This window comes from Haematobia irritans, chromosome 2, assembly GCF_050003625.1.
Source record: "Haematobia irritans isolate KBUSLIRL chromosome 2, ASM5000362v1, whole genome shotgun sequence".
Lineage (NCBI taxonomy): Eukaryota > Metazoa > Arthropoda > Insecta > Diptera > Muscidae > Haematobia > Haematobia irritans.
This window is the reverse complement of record NC_134398.1, coordinates 90850812-90870374: the sequence shown is the minus strand read 5'-3', so window position 1 is coordinate 90870374 and position 19563 is coordinate 90850812. Positions and strand designations below refer to the sequence as shown.

Genomic DNA, 19563 nt, shown 5'->3' with positions numbered 1-19563 from the left:
ACCGAGATCTCTGAAGAGAACATTCTTGATGACTCGATTGAAGCGGCTGATGTGACGGTTGTTGAAAATCTCGATGGTCCTACGGATCCTCCAGATAAATCTTCATCATTGTAAGGCTGCATGTGGTGCCTTAAAAGTTCTCCTGATGAAAGGGGACATAGATATAGTTCTTATTCAAGAACCATATGTTTATAGAAACAAAATATGTGAATTAAGTACTCCGGGGTTCAAACTATTGCAGTATACTGGTAATGATGTAAATCGAGCCTGTATAATTGCTAAAAACCAGCTCAACTTGTTTCTGCTTCCTTCAATGTGCAATACAGACACTGTCGTTGCCAGTTTAGAAATAGCCAATTGCAAATATTGGGTATCTTCGGCCTACATGGGACATGACAGGGAGATGCCTCCATGTGCCGTTAACACCTTAGTTGAGGAGTCATTGAAAACAAAGAAGTGGTGACATTAATACAAGAGGAGAGTCACTCCTAGAGTTTATTTTGCGTACTAATTTGGTAGTTTGCAATAAGGGAGATTCCCCAACATTCGTCACTAAAAACAGGCTAGGGGTTTTGGACGTCACCTTGGCCTCGCAAGAACTGAATGAAATGATATCTTATTGGCAGGTTTTAAGTGAACATAGCTTCTCAGATCATCGCTACATCAGTTTCAAATTTGATGTTCATATCACCAAGACCATATTTCCGCCAAATGTTAGGAAAGCTGACTGGAATAGGTATAGGGAATCGTTCAATATGATGATACCGGAAATAACAGAGACAAATATGAGAAATGTGCAAGATATCGAACACGCAGAGGAGCGGATTACTTAGGCCTCCAACATTTCACTGAAAGCTGCTTGCCCTAGAGGAAAGCCAAGGGGTAAAAATCGGCCGCCATGGTGGGCTACGGAGTTAAGTAATATGTGGAAATCCTGCAGGAAGCTCTTTAACAAAGCACAGTCCACAAGAGCTCCGGAGGATTGGGACACTTACAAGATGAATCTGAGAGCATATAAACGAGAACTGAGAAGGTCTCAACAAAACTCTTGGGATGATTACTGTAGCAGTATTGAGAATACGTCAGAGGCTTCCAGACTACGGAAGGTTCTAGCATCCACCAACTCCGCTCCAGGTTTCATTAAAACATCGGAGGGCAATTGGACAACGTCCAGTGAGGAGACGCTGGAGGTACTATTGGACATACATTTTCCTGGAAATCAGACGGTTGAACCATGAAATTGTATCGGAAACTAGAATAAGATGGGCGCTAAATAGCTTTGGACCAATCAAATCCCCCGGACCTGATGGAATTACTCCGGCGGAGTTACAAGCTGTAACTGACAAAATTATACCCTGCTTGTCGGTGATATATAAAGGATGTATCAACTTATCATATATCCCAGGAAAGTGGAGGGAACCAAAAGTCGTTTTCATACCTAAAGTGGGAAAAGCCTCTCACTCTAGGGCGAAGGATTTCCGACCAATCAGCTTATCCTCATTCCTACTTAAGACTCTGGAGAGGGTGATAGATATTTATCTTAGAACTAGCATCGATTCAAGTTTGTTCTCGAAACGACAGCATGCATACTCGAAGGACGGGTCTACTGAGACCGCACTACATGAACTAGTCAGATTTATTGAAAGCTCACTATCTGTCAAAGAATACACAATCGTGGCGTTTCTAGACATCGAAGGGGCGTTTAATAATGTCCATCCGAGCTCGATATTAAATGGACTGACAACTCTGAATGTTGATCCAGGTATACTTAGGCTGTTAGACGAACTTCTAATAAAGAGACGTATTTCAGCCACACTAGGACAAGCAAACATACAAAGGTATGTGAACAGAGGCACTCCCCAAGGAGAAGTTCTATCACCTCTTCTTTGGAATGTTGCTATAAATAACCTTCTGGTTACTCTAGAAAAAGAAAGGATAAAAGTGGTGGCATACGCAGATGATGTGGCTCTGGTAGTCAGGGGAAAATTCCCATCCACAATCAGAGATATTATTCAGAGGGCCCTCCGGATGACTGAGAAATGGGCGAAAGACAATGGTCTTGGGGTAAATCCTGCAAAGACAGAATTAGTCATGTACTGCAAAGATCGCAAAACTCCCACGGTTAGGCCTATTTCCTTAGGGGGAATTGAAATTCTCTTTGGTGAGTGTGCAAAATACCTTGGCGTTATTTTGGACAGGAAGCTGAACTTTAAGCTTAATATTGAAGAAAGGGCGAGAAAGGCAACTGTAGCTTTGAACTCGTGCAAAAAGGCAATAGGAAAAAAGTGGGGACTAAAACCAAAAATTATGCATTGGCTATACACGGCAGTGGTTAGACCTATAATGCTATATGGTGTTGTAGTCTGGTGGCCGGCACTTCAGAAACCGACTTGTTTAGATAAAGTTCAGCGTATGGCGTGTTTGTGTATTTCAGGCGCATTCAGCAAGACAGGAACAAATTCCCTTAATGTCATGCTGCATCTACTGCCTTTAGACATTTTGGCCAAACAGTCAGCTGCAATAACGGCTGTGCGGTTGCGCGAACTATCACTGTGGTCGGAAAAAGGTTACAGTCACAGTTCTGTCCTCAAAATATTGCCAGATGTGCCTAACGTAGTGGATTACACTTTGGCGAGTCCACTTTTCGACAAAAAGTTTGAGACTCTAATCCCCAACAGTGAGGCGTGGTGCACACAGACCCCGGGGAATAAAGAATATATAGATTTCTACACTGATGGCTCCAAATTGGATGGACAAGTGGGGTTCGGAGTATATTCTAATGATCTGGAACTTTGAATAGCGAAAAGATTACCTAATCACTGTAGTGTTTTTCAGGCTGAAATATTAGCAATAAGAGAGGTGGCGAATTGGCTGTGAAGTAATGTTCGAAAAAATGTGGGCATTAATATATACTCAGACAGTCAACCTGCAATAAAATCCTTGGACTCTGTGTTCCTCAACTCGAAAACGGCCATCGACTGCCGCAAATCTCTCAATGAGATGGCTGAGCAGTACAATATTCAGCTAATATGGGTGCCTGGCCATAGGAACATACCGGGGAACTGCGAAGCGGATGAGTTGGCAAGGCTAGGGACTACCTTACATACCTAGCTACCTGCAAGCTCATGCTGCGTGAGAAGGCTGTTATGATGGCAAATGTTCGATGGGAGAATTGCAAGGGTTGTAACGACACCAAGCAAATATGGCCCCATTTCAACTTAAACCGCACACTAGATATGCTAATGTTCTCGAGACGTCAGATATCACTCCTGATATCTGCTATAACGGGTCGCTGCCTGATAGGCGATTTTGCAAAAACTATTGGCGCGAAGTATAATGACTATTGTATGAGCTGTCATGATGCGGAGGAAAAAGGATCAATTAAACGCCTCTTGTGTGAGTGTCCTGCATTTTGTGTAAAGCGCAAGCAACTTTTAGGAGCATATAGCTTCAGATTACTGGCGGATCTGGAAAACGTTAACTTAAGCAGTCTGCTAATGTTTTTGGAACATTCTGGTTGGTTCAACAAAGAAAAATAATCAAGAAGGTTCAGCGGTTAAAACTAGAAGTGCCCATATGTAATAGGTACTTTAGGTTAATGTGGTATCACAATGGACTGAATAGTCTAAGTGAGCCTGAATCTTAATCGGGCTGCCACTTTAACCTAACCTAACCATGTATATTTTTGGCACTTTTCTTCTGAGTTTCCATCACACGGAATCTCATAAATTACGTTTGGGGGTTCGAATAAGGGGATACGTTCTTTTGTATTACAAAACAGATTTCTTAAAGTATTGTTGGATTTATGTGCCAAGCTATATTTATTTTTATCAAAAATATCGAATTTTGATATCCTTTCGGAGATAGTTTATACATATGTCAATGATCTTAATGATTTTGAATCGTTTTCCTCGTCCCTCTTTTCTGATGATGGTTTGTAAGCCGCTATTAAACTTTTTATGTGAGATTTGAGGGAAAATTATTATTTTTCCAAGATATCTTGAAGTTTTTTTTCTTGTTGAAATTGATGGTCGCTAATGGATAATACTCGATGGATTAGATTTTTTGCTGTACGTGTATTATTATTCGTTTCGGATGGTTTGATAATTAGTTCATAATTCGTCCAGAAGTTGTGTGTTTTTTTGGTACCAGTCCATTTTAAGTTTTCCTTTGTCCTTGGTTATTAGTAAATCTAAATATGGTAATTTTCGTTTCTGTTCAAGTTCCATAGTGAAGTGGATGTTATTGTGGAAACTGTTAAGTGCTGCCAGCGTTTTGTCTATTTCCGTTATAATTGCAAAGAGATCATCTACATATTTCGTTATGAACTTTGGTCTTTTTTCCAGTTTTTGCATACAGCTGTCAAGTAGTCTCTCCATTAATATATCCGCGATAATTGGTGAGGCTGGTGATCCCATCGGCAAACCTTTTTTCTGTTTATATGTTATATCTTGTCGTCAAATTTAAAATACCTATTGTCTACTATACAAAATTTTAATATCTTTATGAATAAGGGCTTTGTCATGTTTGTGTGTGTTTCTATTTCGTCCCATCTTTCTTCTATAATCCTGAGGGCTACGTCTACGGGTACGCTGGGAAAGAGTGACACCACGTCAGAAGATATGAGTTTTTCATCCGGTTTTATAGTTAAGTCTTTGATTTTATTTCTAAATTTTGCCGAGTCCCTTATATTGTATTTAGACCCTGTGGTAAGTTTTTTCAATATACACCGAAAAAAAAGTTTACTATTGTTTAGGAAAAATGAACTAACCCATAGTAAGAATGACCATGATTTGGCGCCAAAGATTTTTTTCATCTAGATAAGTTCATGATTTTCTTATAAATAAGTTTATGTATTGCATCGTATTTTAGTTCATTCTTACTACGCTGTGGGAAGAATGTACTTACACTCATTCAAAATATTCCTGATATCCGGAAAAATGAACAAGTTTTTGGGAATCCTATATTTAGAAATTGGTTTCAAATAAACTGTTTATCAGTATAATTTTCAAAGAAGCAAATAAATTGAGGAATTAAAGGTACAACAAGCCTGTATAAAACTAAGAAATTTTTCGTACAATATAAGACAATTTTTCATAACTACCAGTATTTTATTTCAAAAAATTATTATTATATTACATAAAACTATGGCTTATGATATACAATAAAAGAAATGTTTTTATTCGTACGCTGTTACTTTTCGGTAGTTAGTAATTGCTTCTTCAAAAGAGTAATATTCTATGTTAGTAGAATGAAACTAATTAATATCAATTTCCATTTTTTACGGAATTTTTTGTGTGTATATGAAAGATATATGCCATAAGTTGCTATTTTCATTTCATTTTTGTCCAATTTCACCGATATCGCTAGTTTTTGTTGTGTGGATTTGCGTCATAAGCCTCTGAAGTTAAAAAGGTATATAAAATATAAAAATATTATCAAATTCTATGGTATTTTGATCTTTAACTTACAAGAGAATTTTCTTAGAGCAAATAGGGATATCAGCTTAGTTAGCATTAAACAGTAAGAAGATTCCAAAAAATACCATTAGATTTGCTGTCATCCTGCAAATGAAAATTATTTTTAATAAATAGAAATTTTGGCTTTATTACAAATGGACGAAAAACTTACCACATTGAAAAAAATCATCCAATTACTACATTAGTGGAATCATATCCATGCACAAATGGGACATTTTTGAAATCCTTCTCAGAATATAAATGAAATAAAAATATTATAAAATTAGATATAATTTCCACTTGTCAATATAGCATTTAGTATTTATGGTGGATAATAAGTTCGAGTTTAGTGGCTAAAATCCCAATTTTTCATGATTAGTTTTCTTTAGAAATACATGGGAACAAAATTGGACCGTTTTTGTGTTCATTTAAAATTTATATCAAATTGTTAGTAATTTGAGGTCGCTGAATCCAAATTTACACTTGTTTTTTTAAGAGCTCGACTTTTTGAGATATACGGTTATGTTCAAAATTAAGGCACTTCCGCTATATATATTGGAATAACTTGAAAACGATTCATCATATTAAATTAAAAAAACAGCGTTCTACATAAGCTTAAAAACGATTTTCTGTTCTTAATCGTGTAATCCATTTAAAGAATATAAACTTAATAAAAAACTTGTTTCGAGCTATTCTCCATCAAGTTATATTTAAATTTGCATCGAAGGCGTATAATTTTATACTTTTCTTACTGATTTATTTCTGATTTTAGCACCTAAACTCGAACTTAGTACACACCTTAAGGACTCGCTATAACATAAAAATATAGACTCAAAAAATTGTACTGTGATCCAGATGTAGAGTAAATATAGATCATTTTATTACCACTCATTATGAATATTTTTATGTAAACCAATTTAAAACCGCACTAATTTTAAATTATTAATAGAAATATACAGTTTCTTAATATGTGATTTATTTTAGAGTTATTTATTTTTTATCAATATAAAGTGTTTTTGTTTTCTCTAACATCACACCATTCACTTATCAGTTTCTAAAATGTTACGAAATAAATGTATTTTTATTAATAAACACAAATACCGCACGCAAGCGCACCACGTGTGCGCTTCATAAATGCATCAACAGAACTGAATGCACCAATAAAACTCAAAGACACAAATAGTCATAAAGGACACATATGTAAAGAAAAACAAGTATATACGGCCGTAAGTTCGGCCAGGCCGAATCTTATGTACCCTCCACCATGGATTGCGTAGGAACTTCTACTAAAGGCTGTCATCCACAATCGAATTACTTGGGTTGCGATAACACTTGCCGATGGCAAGGTATCGTAAAACTTTTTAACACTGTCTTCTAAATTGTAAGTTAGCCCATACGGGGTATATATTAAACAAAAAAAGGCCGATTAAATACGTATATAATCTAGTTTGACAAAATTTTCTATAGAAATAAAATTTTGACAAAATTTTCTATAGAAATAAAAATTTGACAAAATTTTCTATAGAAATAAAAACTTGACAAAATTTTCTATAGAAATAAAATGTTGACAAAATTTTTCTATGGAAGTAAAATGTTGACAAAATTTTCTATAGCAATACAATTTTGACAAAAATTTCTATAGAAATAAAATGTTGACAAAATTTTGTATAGAAATAAAATTTTGACAAAATTTTGTATAGAAATAAAATGTTGACAAAATTTTCTATAGAAATAAATTTTTTACCAAATTTTCTATAGAAATAAAATTTTGACAAACATTTCTATAGAAATAAACTTTTGACAAAACTTTCTATAGAAATGAAATTTTGACAAAACTTTCTATAGTAATAAAATTTGACAAAATATTCTATGGAAATAAAGTTTTGGTAGATTATTTTTGGCGATATGGACCAATTTTTGTGTAATAAGTCATCGGCTATATATAACTAAAGACCGATCTGGACCAATTTTTACATGGCTGTTAGAGGCCATATATTGACAAAATGTACCAAATTTCAACCGTATCGGATGACTTTTGCTCCTCCAAGAGGTTCCGGCGTCAAATCTGGGGACGGTTTATATGGGGGCTATATATAATTATGGACCGATATGGACCAATTTTTGCATGGTTGTTAGAGACCATATACTAACACCATGTACCAAATTTCAACTGGATCGGATGAATTTTGCTCTTCCAAGAGGCTCCGGAGGTCAAATCTGGGGATCGGTTTATATGGGGGCTATATATAATTATGGACCGATATGGACCAATTTTTGCATGGTTGTTAGATACCATATACTAACATCAGGTACCAAATTTCAATCGGATCGGATGAATTTTGCCCCTCCAAGAGGCTCCGGAGGTCAAATCTGGGGATCGGTTTATATGGGGGCTATATATAATTATGGACCGATATGGACCAATTTTTGCATGGTTGTTAGAGACCGTATACTAAGACCACGTACCAAATTTCAACCGGATCGGATGAATTTTGCTGCTCCGGGAGGCTCCCCAAGCCAAATTTGGGGATCGGTTTATATGGGGGCTATACGTAAACGTGGTCCGATATGGCCCATTTTCAATACCATCCGACCTACATCAATAACAACTACTTGTGCCAAGTTTCAAGTCGATAGCTTGTTTCGTTCGGAAGTTAGCGTGATTTCCACAGACGGACGGACAGCCGGACAGACGGACAGACGGACGGACGGACAGACGGACAGACGGACGGACGGACGGACATGCTTAGATCGACTCAAAATTTCACCACGACCCAGAATATATATACTTTATGGGGTCTTAGAGCAATATTTCGATGTGTTACAAACGGAATGACAAAGTTAATATACCCCCATCCTATGGTGGAGGGTATAACAACTCCACACACACACATGATCCCTTTCTGATCTCGCTATTGCAACAAAACAACTATCACCACAAAAGATACCAACAACACACATTCCATAACATCATCGCAATAACAAACTCAAACAAAAAAAAAAAAGATGATGCAATAATTTCATAATTTCTTCTCACTTCAATTTCCAGTATCACGTTTATTGATTAGTTGGTATTCTATCTATAGGATAAGGTAAAATATATTCAAAATTTACTAGGAATCCATAAAAAATTATATACACCCGTCAAGGATTAAATTAACTACTTTTTATTCTACTTTATCTAAAATTTTCAATGTGAGGAAATATACTCCAACTTATAGTAAAAACCGAAATAAGCTGTAGGAAGCCGCCATACGAATCGGTACTGTGGTTAAGTTAATTTTTACTACAAAAATTTTTTTCCATACAAAAATTTTTCTTAGTAAATTGTCCACATTTCGTAGTAAGATTTTTATATTGCCTATGTCTTTTTATAATACAATCAACGATGCATTAACTATTGTATTGGAAATTTATTTAAGGAAAAATCCGTCCCATTTCGTAGTTAGTGAACTAAAAAACATTTACTGAAGTTTTATAAGTTTTCCTTTAGCTAAGTTAATTTTCGCATTGGTTACGAAAAATGAACTATATTACAGTAAATTTTTTTAACTATGTGGAAGTTAAACTGGTCCTAAAATTAACAAGACACCTTTTTTTCTGTGTATTTACCAGAAATTTACTCATTTCTGCTATAGGCGCATTGATTGATGAGCATATAGGTCTTAATAGGAAATTTTCTTTGTGTATTTTTGGTACACCGTAAATTCTAGGAGCCATTGCAACTTCCGTCCTCATTCTTCGTTTTTCAGCTTCAGAAATGATGTTGTTCTTGAATAGTTCATCAACTATGTCGTTGTTTTTATTTTGTAATACTTGTGTTGGGTCCTTGTTTAATCGTTGGTAGGACATCATATTCCCTACTATGTTCAGCATTCTGTCCTTGTAGTCGTTTTTTACCATACACACAAAAAAAAAATTTTTTTGATTTCAATCACGAAAATCGCGGATTCAATCATTTTTTTAATTGAAATTTCTTCAATCACGAAAATGATAGTATCAATCACCCATTTTGATTGAAAGCCAACACGATTTTCAATTAAAAATTTAATTGACTTTTGTCACGGAATCAATTAATTGTGTGATTGAATCAATTAAAAACGTGATTGATTTTTAACATAAAATTCAATCACAGTTTTAATTGAATCAATTAAAATTTTAATTAATTTCGCGACAAAAATCAATCAACTATTTGATTCATTCAATTAAATAATTAATTGAAATGGGCTATAAATTTCAATCAAAAATTTATATATTGCGCCCCCAAAATCGTATTTAGTTTTATTTGAAATAAAAGAAAATATGTGTTTCTTATAAAACATATTTAATATATTATTATGCAATAGACAAATAAATTTGGTTCTTGTCATTTGTGTTTTGTTCTAACATAACTTACAAATATAATTATTATCAATAACAACTATAGGGTGGAAAAATAAATTATATAAATCATTATCTTCCTTATAATAATAACCATGTCAGCATGTTCCTTCTAATATGTAGATGCGCCTAGATTTCCAATAAATCAGCAGCCTGTAAGCTAAATTAGTTTTTCTGAAAGTAAACAGAATAATTCGAATTTAATTTTGTTCCATTAAAAGTTAATTTTGTTAAACATCACCTGCATAGAATATCAAGTTCAATTCTTAGTTCCAGGTTGCAGATTTATAATCTTCTTTTGCAGTTGTAGTCTTTTAGCATAAAAAGGTGTATTAAGGAGCTCGGTAATTTAATTTTAGTAACAATTCCTTTCCAAAATTTCCACACATTGAAATCGTCTATTAAAATTTGAACCAATCAAAGACAAAAATAATGGGAAAGCAATGTTATATTTGATATTATATTGATGATACTTTGCAAATTCTGGAAATAGAAAAAAATATAAATGGAAAATACATATTTTTATTATTTTCGAATATTTTTCATATTTTTAAATCCAAAAGAAAGAACTTTTTTACCATTACATAATTCAGCTCATTAGTTTATATACCAGATATACTGCTCTCTACTTGGGTTCAAACTGAAAAAGGCAGGTAAAACTAAAATGGAATTTAATGCCAACGCCACTTCGCAACTTCAAGGTGAATCTTCCAACAAACCCATACCGCTCTTGGTTTTAAGAAAACTAGGAGTGACAAAAATTTATAATTTTAAAAGATCAATACGGTACCCACTTTTTTATTGCAAACATATTCTTATATATTTGATAAAATGATGGAGTTGATGGGATTGATTGGTCAATTTCACGAAATAAAATTGGTCACTAAAAGAAATGAATAAAAAATATATTATTTTAGTCCGTTTAATGTAAACAGGCTCCAATGGAAAACGGTATTCACATTTCACAATTTCTTACCTTTAATAAACGTAGATTGTTTCCCATTTTTACAATACCACAAAACAGAAACACAGGTAATTTCAAATGCGTTCTTTCATATATTTTTTTCAAACCTTTACCACGTGGCCGTTTGTTGTTGCACACTTTATTTATTGCAACCCTTTGCTATGATTTGTTGTTGCGTTCAAAATATTTATGCACACAATTTGAATGCAACAGAATGTCGCCAATCATGTTTTTCAATTTACGCGAAAAACAAAAACCCAACCGTTCGTTACGAGTTACTTCCACAGACTGATCTCTCCATCATACATTGTTGAATAAATACCTATTTCCTTGTTCTCTTTTCGCTCTTTCCATTGTTCAAAATTATTCAGTTTCAATCACAAAGGTGATTGGATCAATCACATGTGTAATTGGAAACGGAAAAAATTTCAATCACGTTTGTAATTGAAAATTATTTCCGATTTGATTAACAAATTGATTGAATCAATTAATATTTTAATTGGAAATGTAACAAATATCAATCATTTTTTTAATTGGTTTTTATTCGGATTTGATTAAATAATTAATTGAATCAATTAACATATTAATTGAATCCGTTTCCAAATTCAATTAAGTGTTTAATTGAAAAAAATTTGGTGATAATTTTTTGTGTGTAGCTACAGTTACGTTACCTTTATCTGCGTTCAGGATTAAAATGTTCTTATGAGTCTTCAAGATTTTTTTTTCGTTCCACTGTGTTTGAAATAAATCTTTCTCTTCCGTTCAGGTTCATTTTGTTGAGATGATTTTCTAATGATGTCGCAAATTTTGTCCTGGCTCGTTCTTGTTGTTCCTTGTTGGTGTGTGTTTGTATCAAGCTGTCTCCATCGGCTATGTATTTAAAGACACAAAAAGGGGAAATCCCCTTTTTGTGTCGGTAGACCGAATTTTGGTCCAAGGGAGAGAATCCACTTTATGTCATCAGGAAAATCTGTATTTGTTTTGTTGACGAACCATTTTTTGTTTATTTTTATGTTGAGATTAGTTTTTTGTTTTTCACTCAGTTTTTTGAATTTCGCCTTTTGTATTTCTTTTGATTTTTCTTTTTCCTTTTGTTTTTGTATTTTTTCTCCCTCTTTCGTCCAAAGTTCGTTACTTTCATCGTTAGTTAAAAGTTGATTTAACCACCTTTTTAGTTTTCCCTCTTCGTCGTTGTGGGTCTTAGGTTAGGTTAGGTTAGGTTAAAGTGGCAGCCCGATTAAATTTCAGGCTCACTTAGACTATTCAGTCCATTGTGATACCACATTTAAGTAAAAGTACCTATTACATATGGGCACTTCTAGTCTTAACCACTGAACCTTCTCTATTATTTACTTTTGTGGAACCAACCAGATTGCTCCAAAAACATTAACAAACTGCTTAAGTTAACGTTTTCCAGGTCAGCCAGTAATCTAAAGCTATATGCTCCTAAAATTCGCTTACGCCTTACACAAAAAGCAGGACACTCACACAAGAGATGTTTAATTGATTCCTTTTCCTCCACATCATGACAGCTTATACAATAGTCCTTATACTTCGCACCTATAGTTTTTGCAAATTCGCCTATCAGGCAGCGACCCGTTATAGCAGATATCTGGAGTGCTATCTGACGCCTTGAGAACACTAGCATATCTAGTGTGCGGTTTAAGTTTACAGCCCTTGCAATTTTCCCATCGAATAACAGCCTTCTCACGCAGTAAGAGCTTGCAGGTGACCAGAGGCATACCAACAGATTCTAGTTCCCCTGGAATATGTAAGGTAGTTCCTAGCCTTGCTAACACATCTGCTTCGCAGTTCCCCGGTATGTTCCTATGGCCAGGCACCCATATTAGGTGAATATTGTACTGCTCAGTCATCTCGTTGAGAGATTTACGGGAGTCTATGGCCGTTTTCGAGTTAAGGAACACAGAGTCCAAGGATTTTATTGCAGGTTGACTGTCTGAGTATATATTAATGCCAATATTTGTTGGAACATTACTTCTCAGCCAATTCGCCACCTCTCTTATTGCCAATATTTCAGCCTGAAAAACACTACAGTGATTAGGTAATCTTTTCGCTATTCGAATTTCCAGATCTTTAGAATATACTCCGAACCCCACTTGTCCATTCAATTTGGAGCCATCAGTATAGAAATCTATATATCTTTTATTCCCCGGGGTCTGTGTACACCACGCCTCACTGATGGGAATTTGACTTTCAAACTTTTTGTCGAAAAGTGGTTTTGCCAGGGTATAATCCACTACGTTAGGCACATCTGGCATTACTTTGAGGACCGAACTATGACCGTAACTTTTTTCCGACCACAGCGATAGCTCGCGCAACCGCACAGCCGTTGTTGCAGCTGACTGTTTGGCCAAAATGTCTAAAGGCAATAGATGTAGCATGACATTTAGGGGAGTCTGTTCCTGTCTTACTAAATGCGCCTGAGATACATAAGTTCGCCATACGCTGAACTTTATCTAAACAAGTCGGTTTCTGAAGTGCCGGCCACCAGACTACAACACCATATAGCATTATAGGTCTAACTACTGTCGTGTATAGCCAATGCACAATTTTTGGTTTTAGTCCCCACTTTTTTCCTATTGCCTTTTTGCACGAGTACAACGCTACCGTTGCCTTTCTCGCCCTCTCTTCAATATTAAGCCTAAATTTCAGCTTCCTGTCCAAAATAACGCCAAGGTATTTTGCACACTCACCAAAGGGAATTTCAGTACCCCCTAAGGAAATGAGCCTAACCGTGGGAGTTTTGCGATCTTTGCAGTACATGACTAGTTCTGTCTTTGCTGGATTTACACCAAGACCATTATCTTTCGCCCATTTCTCAGTCATCCGGAGAGCTCTCTGTATAATATCTCTGATTGTGGATGGGAATTTTCCCCTGACTGCTAGCGCCACATCATCTGCGTATGTCACCACTTTTATCCTTTCTTTTTCTAGGGAAACCAGAAGGTTGTTTATAGCAACATTCCAAAGAAGAGGTGATAGAACTCCTCCTTGGGGAGTGCCTCTGTTCACATACCTTTGTATGTTTGCTTGCCCTAGTGTGGCTGAAATACGTCTCTTTATTAGAAGTTCGTCTAACAGCCTAAGTATACCTGGATCAACATTCAGAGTTGTCAGTCCATTTAATATCGAGCTCGGATGGACATTATTGAACGCCCCTTCGATGTCTAGAAACGCCACGATTGTGCATTCTTTGACAGATAGTGAGCTTTCAATAAAGCTGACTAGTTCATGCAATGCGGTCTCAGTAGACCTGCCCTTCGAGTATGCATGCTGTCGTTTCGAGAGCAAACTTGAATCCACGCTAGTTCTAAGATATGTGTCTATCATCCTCTCCAGGGTCTTAAGTAGGAATGAGGATAAGCTGATTGGTCGGAAATCCTTCGCACTCGAGTGAGAGGCTTTTCCTGCTTCAGGTATGAAGACGACTTTTGTTTCCCTCCACTTTTCTGGAATATATGCTAAGTTTACACATCGTTTATATATCACCGTCAACCAGGGGATAATTCTTTCAGCCACTGCCTGTAACTCCGCCGGAGTAATTCCATCAGGTCCGGGGGATTTGAATGGTCCAAAGCTATTTAAAGCCCTGAGCCTCTGTTACACCGCCTGAACATGGTTCAATCGTCTGATTTCCAGGGAAGTGTGTGTCCAAACGTACCTCCAACGTCTCCTCACTGGACGTTGTCCAATTTCCCTCCGATGTTTTAATGAAACCTGGAGCGGTGTTAGTGGATGCTAGAACCTTCCGTAGTCTGGAAGCCTCTGACGTATTCTCAATACTGCTACAGTAATCATCCCAAGAGTTTTGTTGAGACCTTCTCAGTTCTCGTTTATATGCTCTCAGATTCATCTTGTAAGTGTCCCAAACCTCCGGAGCTCTTGTGGACTTTGCTTTGTTAAAGAGCTTCCTGCAGGATTTCCTCATATTACTTAACTCCGTAGTCCACCATGGCGGCCGATTTTTTCCCCTTGGCTTTCCTCTAGGGCAAGCAGCTTTCAGTGAGATTTTGAAGGCCATAGTAATCCGCTCCACTGCGTGTTCGATATCTTGCACAGTGCTCATATTTGTCACCGGCATTTCCGGTATCATCAAATTGAACGATTCCATATACCTATTCCAATCAGCTTTCCTAACATTTGGCGGAAATATGGTCTTTGAAGTACGAACAGCCAATCTGAAACTGATGTAGCGATGATCTGAGAAGCTATGTTCCCTCAAAACTTGCCACTCAGATATCTTATCATTCAGTTCCGGAGAGGTCAACGTTACGTCCAAAACCTCTTGTCTGTTCCTGGTGACGAAGGTTGGTGCATCTCCCTTATTGCAAACTACCAGGTTAGTACGCAAAATAAACTCTATTAGCGACTCTCCCCTTGCATTAGTATCACTACTTCCCCAAATACTATGATGTGCATTTGCATCGCATCCCATAATGAGTTTTGTCTTTGTTTTTAGTGACTCCTCAACTAGCTGTTGAGGAGTCACTGTCACATCATGACAGCTTATACAATAGTCATTATACTTCGCACCTATAGTTTTTGCAAATTCGCTTATCAGGCAGCGACCCGTTATAGCAGATATCTGGAGTGCTATCTGACGCCTTGAGAACACTAGCATATCTAGTGTGCGGTTTAAGTTTAAATGGGGCCATATTTGCTTGGTGTCGTTACAGCCCTTGCAATTTTCCCATCGAATAACAGCCTTCTCACGCAGTAAGAGCTTGCAGGTGACCAGAGGCATACCAACAGATTCTAGTTCCCCTGGAATATGTAAGGTAGTTCCTAGCCTTGCTAACACATCTGCTTCGCAGTTCCCCGGTATGTTCCTATGGACAGGCACCCATATTAGGTGAATATTGTACTGCTCAGTCATCTCGTTGAGAGATTTGCGGGAGTCTATGGCCGTTTTCGAGTTAAGGAACACAGAGTCCAAGGATTTTATTGCAGGTTGACTGTCTGAGTATATATTAATGCCAATATTTGTTGGAACATTACTGCTCAGCCAATTCGCTACCTCTCTTATTGCCAATATTTCAGCCTGAAAAACACTACAGTGATTAGGTAATCCTTTCGCTATTCGAATTTCCAGATCTTTAGAATATACTCCGAACTCCACTTGTCCATTCAATTTGGAGCCATCAGTATAGAAATCTATATATCTTTTATTCCCCGGGGTCTGTGTACACCACGCCTCACTGATGGGAATTTGACTTTCAAACTTTTTGTCGAAAAGTGGTTTTGCCAGGGTGTAATCCACTACGTTAGGCACATCTGGCATTACTTTGAGGACCGAACTATGACCGTAACTTTTTTCCGACCACAGCGATAGCTCGCGCAACCGCACAGCCGTTGTTGCAGCTGACTGTTTGGCCAAAATGTCTAAAGGCAATAGATGTAGCATGACATTTAGGGGAGTCTGTTCCTGTCTTACTAAATGCGCCTGAGATACATAAGTTCGCCATACGCTGAACTTTATCTAAACAAGTCGGTTTCTGAAGTGCCGGCCACCAGACTACAACACCATATAGCATTATAGGTCTAACTACTGTCGTGTATAGCCAATGCACAATTTTTGGTTTTAGTCCCCACTTTTTTCCTATTGCCTTTTTGCACGAGTACAAAGCTACCGTTGCCTTTCTCGCTCTCTTCAATATTAAGCCTAAATTTCAGCTTCCTGTCCAAAATAACGCCAAGGTATTTTGCACACTCACCAAAGGGAATTTCAGTACCCCCTAAGGAAATGAGCCTAACCGTGGGAGTTTTGCGATCTTTGCAGTACATGACTAGTTCTGTCTTTGCTGGATTTACACCAAGACCATTATCTTTCGCCCATTTCTCAGTCATCCGGAGAGCTCTCTGTATAATATCTCTGATTGTGGATGGGAATTTTCCCCTGACTGCTAGCGCCACATCATCTGCGTATGTCACCACTTTTATCCTTTCTTTTTCTAGGGAAACCAGAAGGTTGTTTATAGCAACATTCCAAAGAAGAGGTGATAGAACTCCTCCTTGGGGAGTGCCTCTGTTCACATACCTTTGTATGTTTGCTTGTCCTAGTGTGGCTGAAATACGTCTCTTTATTAGAAGTTCGTCTAACAGCCTAAGTATACCTGGATCAACATTCAGCGTTGTCAGTCCATTTAATATCGAGCTCGGATGGACATTATTGAACGCCCCTTCGATGTCTAGAAACGCCACGATTGTGCATTCTTTGACAGATAGTGAGCTTTCAATAAAGCTGACTAGTTCATGCAATGCGGTCTCAGTAGACCTGCCCTTCGAGTATGCATGCTGTCGTTTCGAGAGCAAACTTGAATCCACGCTAGTTCTAAGATATATGTCTATCATCCTCTCCAGGGTCTTAAGTAGGAATGAGGATAAGCTGATTGGTCGGAAATCCTTCGCACTCGAGTGAGAGGCTTTTCCTGCTTTAGGTATGAAGATGACTTTTGTTTCCCTCCACTTTTCTGGAATATATGCTAAGTTTACACATCGTTTATATATCACCGTCAACCAGGGGATAATTCTTTCAGCCACTGCCTGTAACTCCGCCGGAGTAATTCCATCAGGTCCGGGGGATTTGAATGGTCCAAAGCTATTTAAAGCCCTGAGCCTCTGTTACACCGCCTGAACATGGTTCAACCGTCTGATTTCCAGGGAAGTGTGTGTCCAAACGTACCTCCAACGTCTCCTCACTGGACGTTGTCCAATTTCCCTCCGATGTTTTAATGAAACCTGGAGCGGTGTTAGTGGATGCTAGAACCTTCCGTAGTCTGGAAGCCTCTGACGTATTCTCAATACTGCTACAGTAATCATCCCAAGAGTTTTGTTGAGACCTTCTCAGTTCTCGTTTATATGCTCTCAGATTCATCTTGTAAGTGTCCCAAACCTCCGGAGCTCTTGTGGACTTTGCTTTGTTAAAGAGCTTCCTGCAGGATTTCCTCATATTACTTAACTCCGTAGTCCACCATGGCGGCCGATTTTTTCCCCTTGGCTTTCCTCTAGGGCAAGCAGCTTTCAGTGAGATTTTGAAGGCCATAGTAATCCGCTCCACTGCGTGTTCGATATCTTGCACAGTGCTCATATTTGTCACCGGCATTTCCGGTATCATCAAATTGAACGATTCCATATACCTATTCCAATCAGCTTTCCTAACATTTGGCGGAAATATGGTCTTTGAAGTACGAACAGCCAATCTGAAACTGATGTAGCGATGATCTGAGAAGCTATGTTCCCTCAAAACTTGCCACTCAGATATCTTATCATTCAGTTCCGGAGAGGTCAACGTTACGTCCAAAACCTCTTGTCTGTTCCTGGTGACGAAGGTTGGTGCATCTCCCTTATTGCAAACTACCAGGTTAGTACGCAAAATAAACTCTATTAGCGACTCTCCCCTTGCATTAGTATCACTACTTCCCCAAATACTATGATGTGCATTTGCATCGCATCCCATAATGAGCTTTGTCTTTGTTTTTAGTGACTCCTCAACTAAGGTCTTAACGGCACAGGGTGGCGTCTCCCTATCATGTCCCATGTAGACCGAAGATACCCAATATTTGCATGTGGATATCTCTACACTGGCTACGACAGTGTCTGCATTGCTCAATGAAGGAAGCAGAAACAAGTTTAGTTCGTTTTGTAGCAATTATACATGCTCGATTTATATCGTTACCGGTATTATGCAAAAGTTTGAAACCCGGAGTGATTAATTCACAGATCTTGTTCTTATATATGTATGGTTCTTGAATAAGAACTATATCTATGTCTCCTTTCATCAGGAGAACTTTTAAGGCAGCACAAGCGGCCTTACAATGGTGAAGATTTATCTGGAGGAACCGTAGAACCATCCAAATTTTCAACCACCGTCACATCAGCCGCTTCAATTGAGTCATCAAGGGCTTCCTCTTCACAGATCTCGGTGACTCTCGCAACAATCCGCGGTTCAGCTTTGGTGAGGTTTGAGCCTGTAGAAACTTCCCGCATATGATTTTCGCCATAGTCTGCAGGTTTTATGTCTCCTTCGGCTTCGCTAGGAGATGTTTTCACTGCTAATTCTACCGGAGGCTTGTCCGTTTCGGAATCCTTTGGTTGATCGCTTTTGTATACCTTCATATGGATATCATGAAAGCCATAACTTACACGTCCTTGGGACTGGGCTAGATGTGGCAGCGACTCTATGTTTAATATAAACACCGCATGTCGTCTTGGTCCATCCACCTCATCCAACCGACCAATCTTCCAATCGGCGGTTGGAATATCTGGGTTACATTCTTTCAGTCTCTCTAGTATTGACTCAGGATCAGGAGGGTTTGCCGGTATCCATGCATGTGCTCTAGGTTCAGCCGGTATGTCTTTTTTATCGACTAACTCCAAAGCGGCTCCTTCCCAAACTTTACCAATTAGCATCAATGCAGCTTTAAAGCAATCCATAGACCTCTGGTCCGCAAAAGCTATTAACTTATATCGTCCTTGATACCAACCATCATCTTGCCGTCGAGGACTTGGTCCGGGAAACTTTTTTCGCACCTCTGAGTAGACACCAGATATCGCGTTCTCAATTTCCCCCCATTTTTGCCTTGGACTCATACCGTCCAATGCTCCTTTATTAATAATAGCCATCACAAGGCTGTCTTTTGCAACTGAGGCAAACGATCTTTGATCCCGTTTAGAGGATGGCAGCTCATCCGGTGATCGTTCCCTTTTTCCAGCTTCAAGAATTCCTTGAGCCCATTTTAA

At 37.8% G+C, this 19563-nt stretch overlaps 1 protein-coding gene and 1 long non-coding RNA gene across 6 annotated transcripts in view; one reads left to right on the top strand and one right to left on the bottom strand.

The window, feature by feature from the left end:
• Rab30 (RAS oncogene family member Rab30) overlaps positions 1-19563 on the top strand; it is a 158469-nt gene that overhangs the window by 102542 nt on the left and 36364 nt on the right. The gene's annotated exons all lie outside the window — the stretch shown is intronic.
• Positions 5180-6673, bottom strand: LOC142225750 (uncharacterized). 4 transcript variants are annotated; one of them, XR_012719400.1, is made up of 4 exons: positions 6490-6673; positions 5632-5705; positions 5472-5564; positions 5180-5401 (listed from the first exon to the last, which is right to left on the bottom strand). It is a non-coding gene; the product is annotated as an uncharacterized LOC142225750 (long non-coding RNA). The 4 variants fall into 4 exon arrangements; XR_012719399.1 differs by lacking the exon at positions 6490-6673 and adding an exon at positions 6345-6460 and having other exon boundaries at positions 5632-5708; XR_012719398.1 differs by lacking the exon at positions 6490-6673 and adding an exon at positions 6345-6458.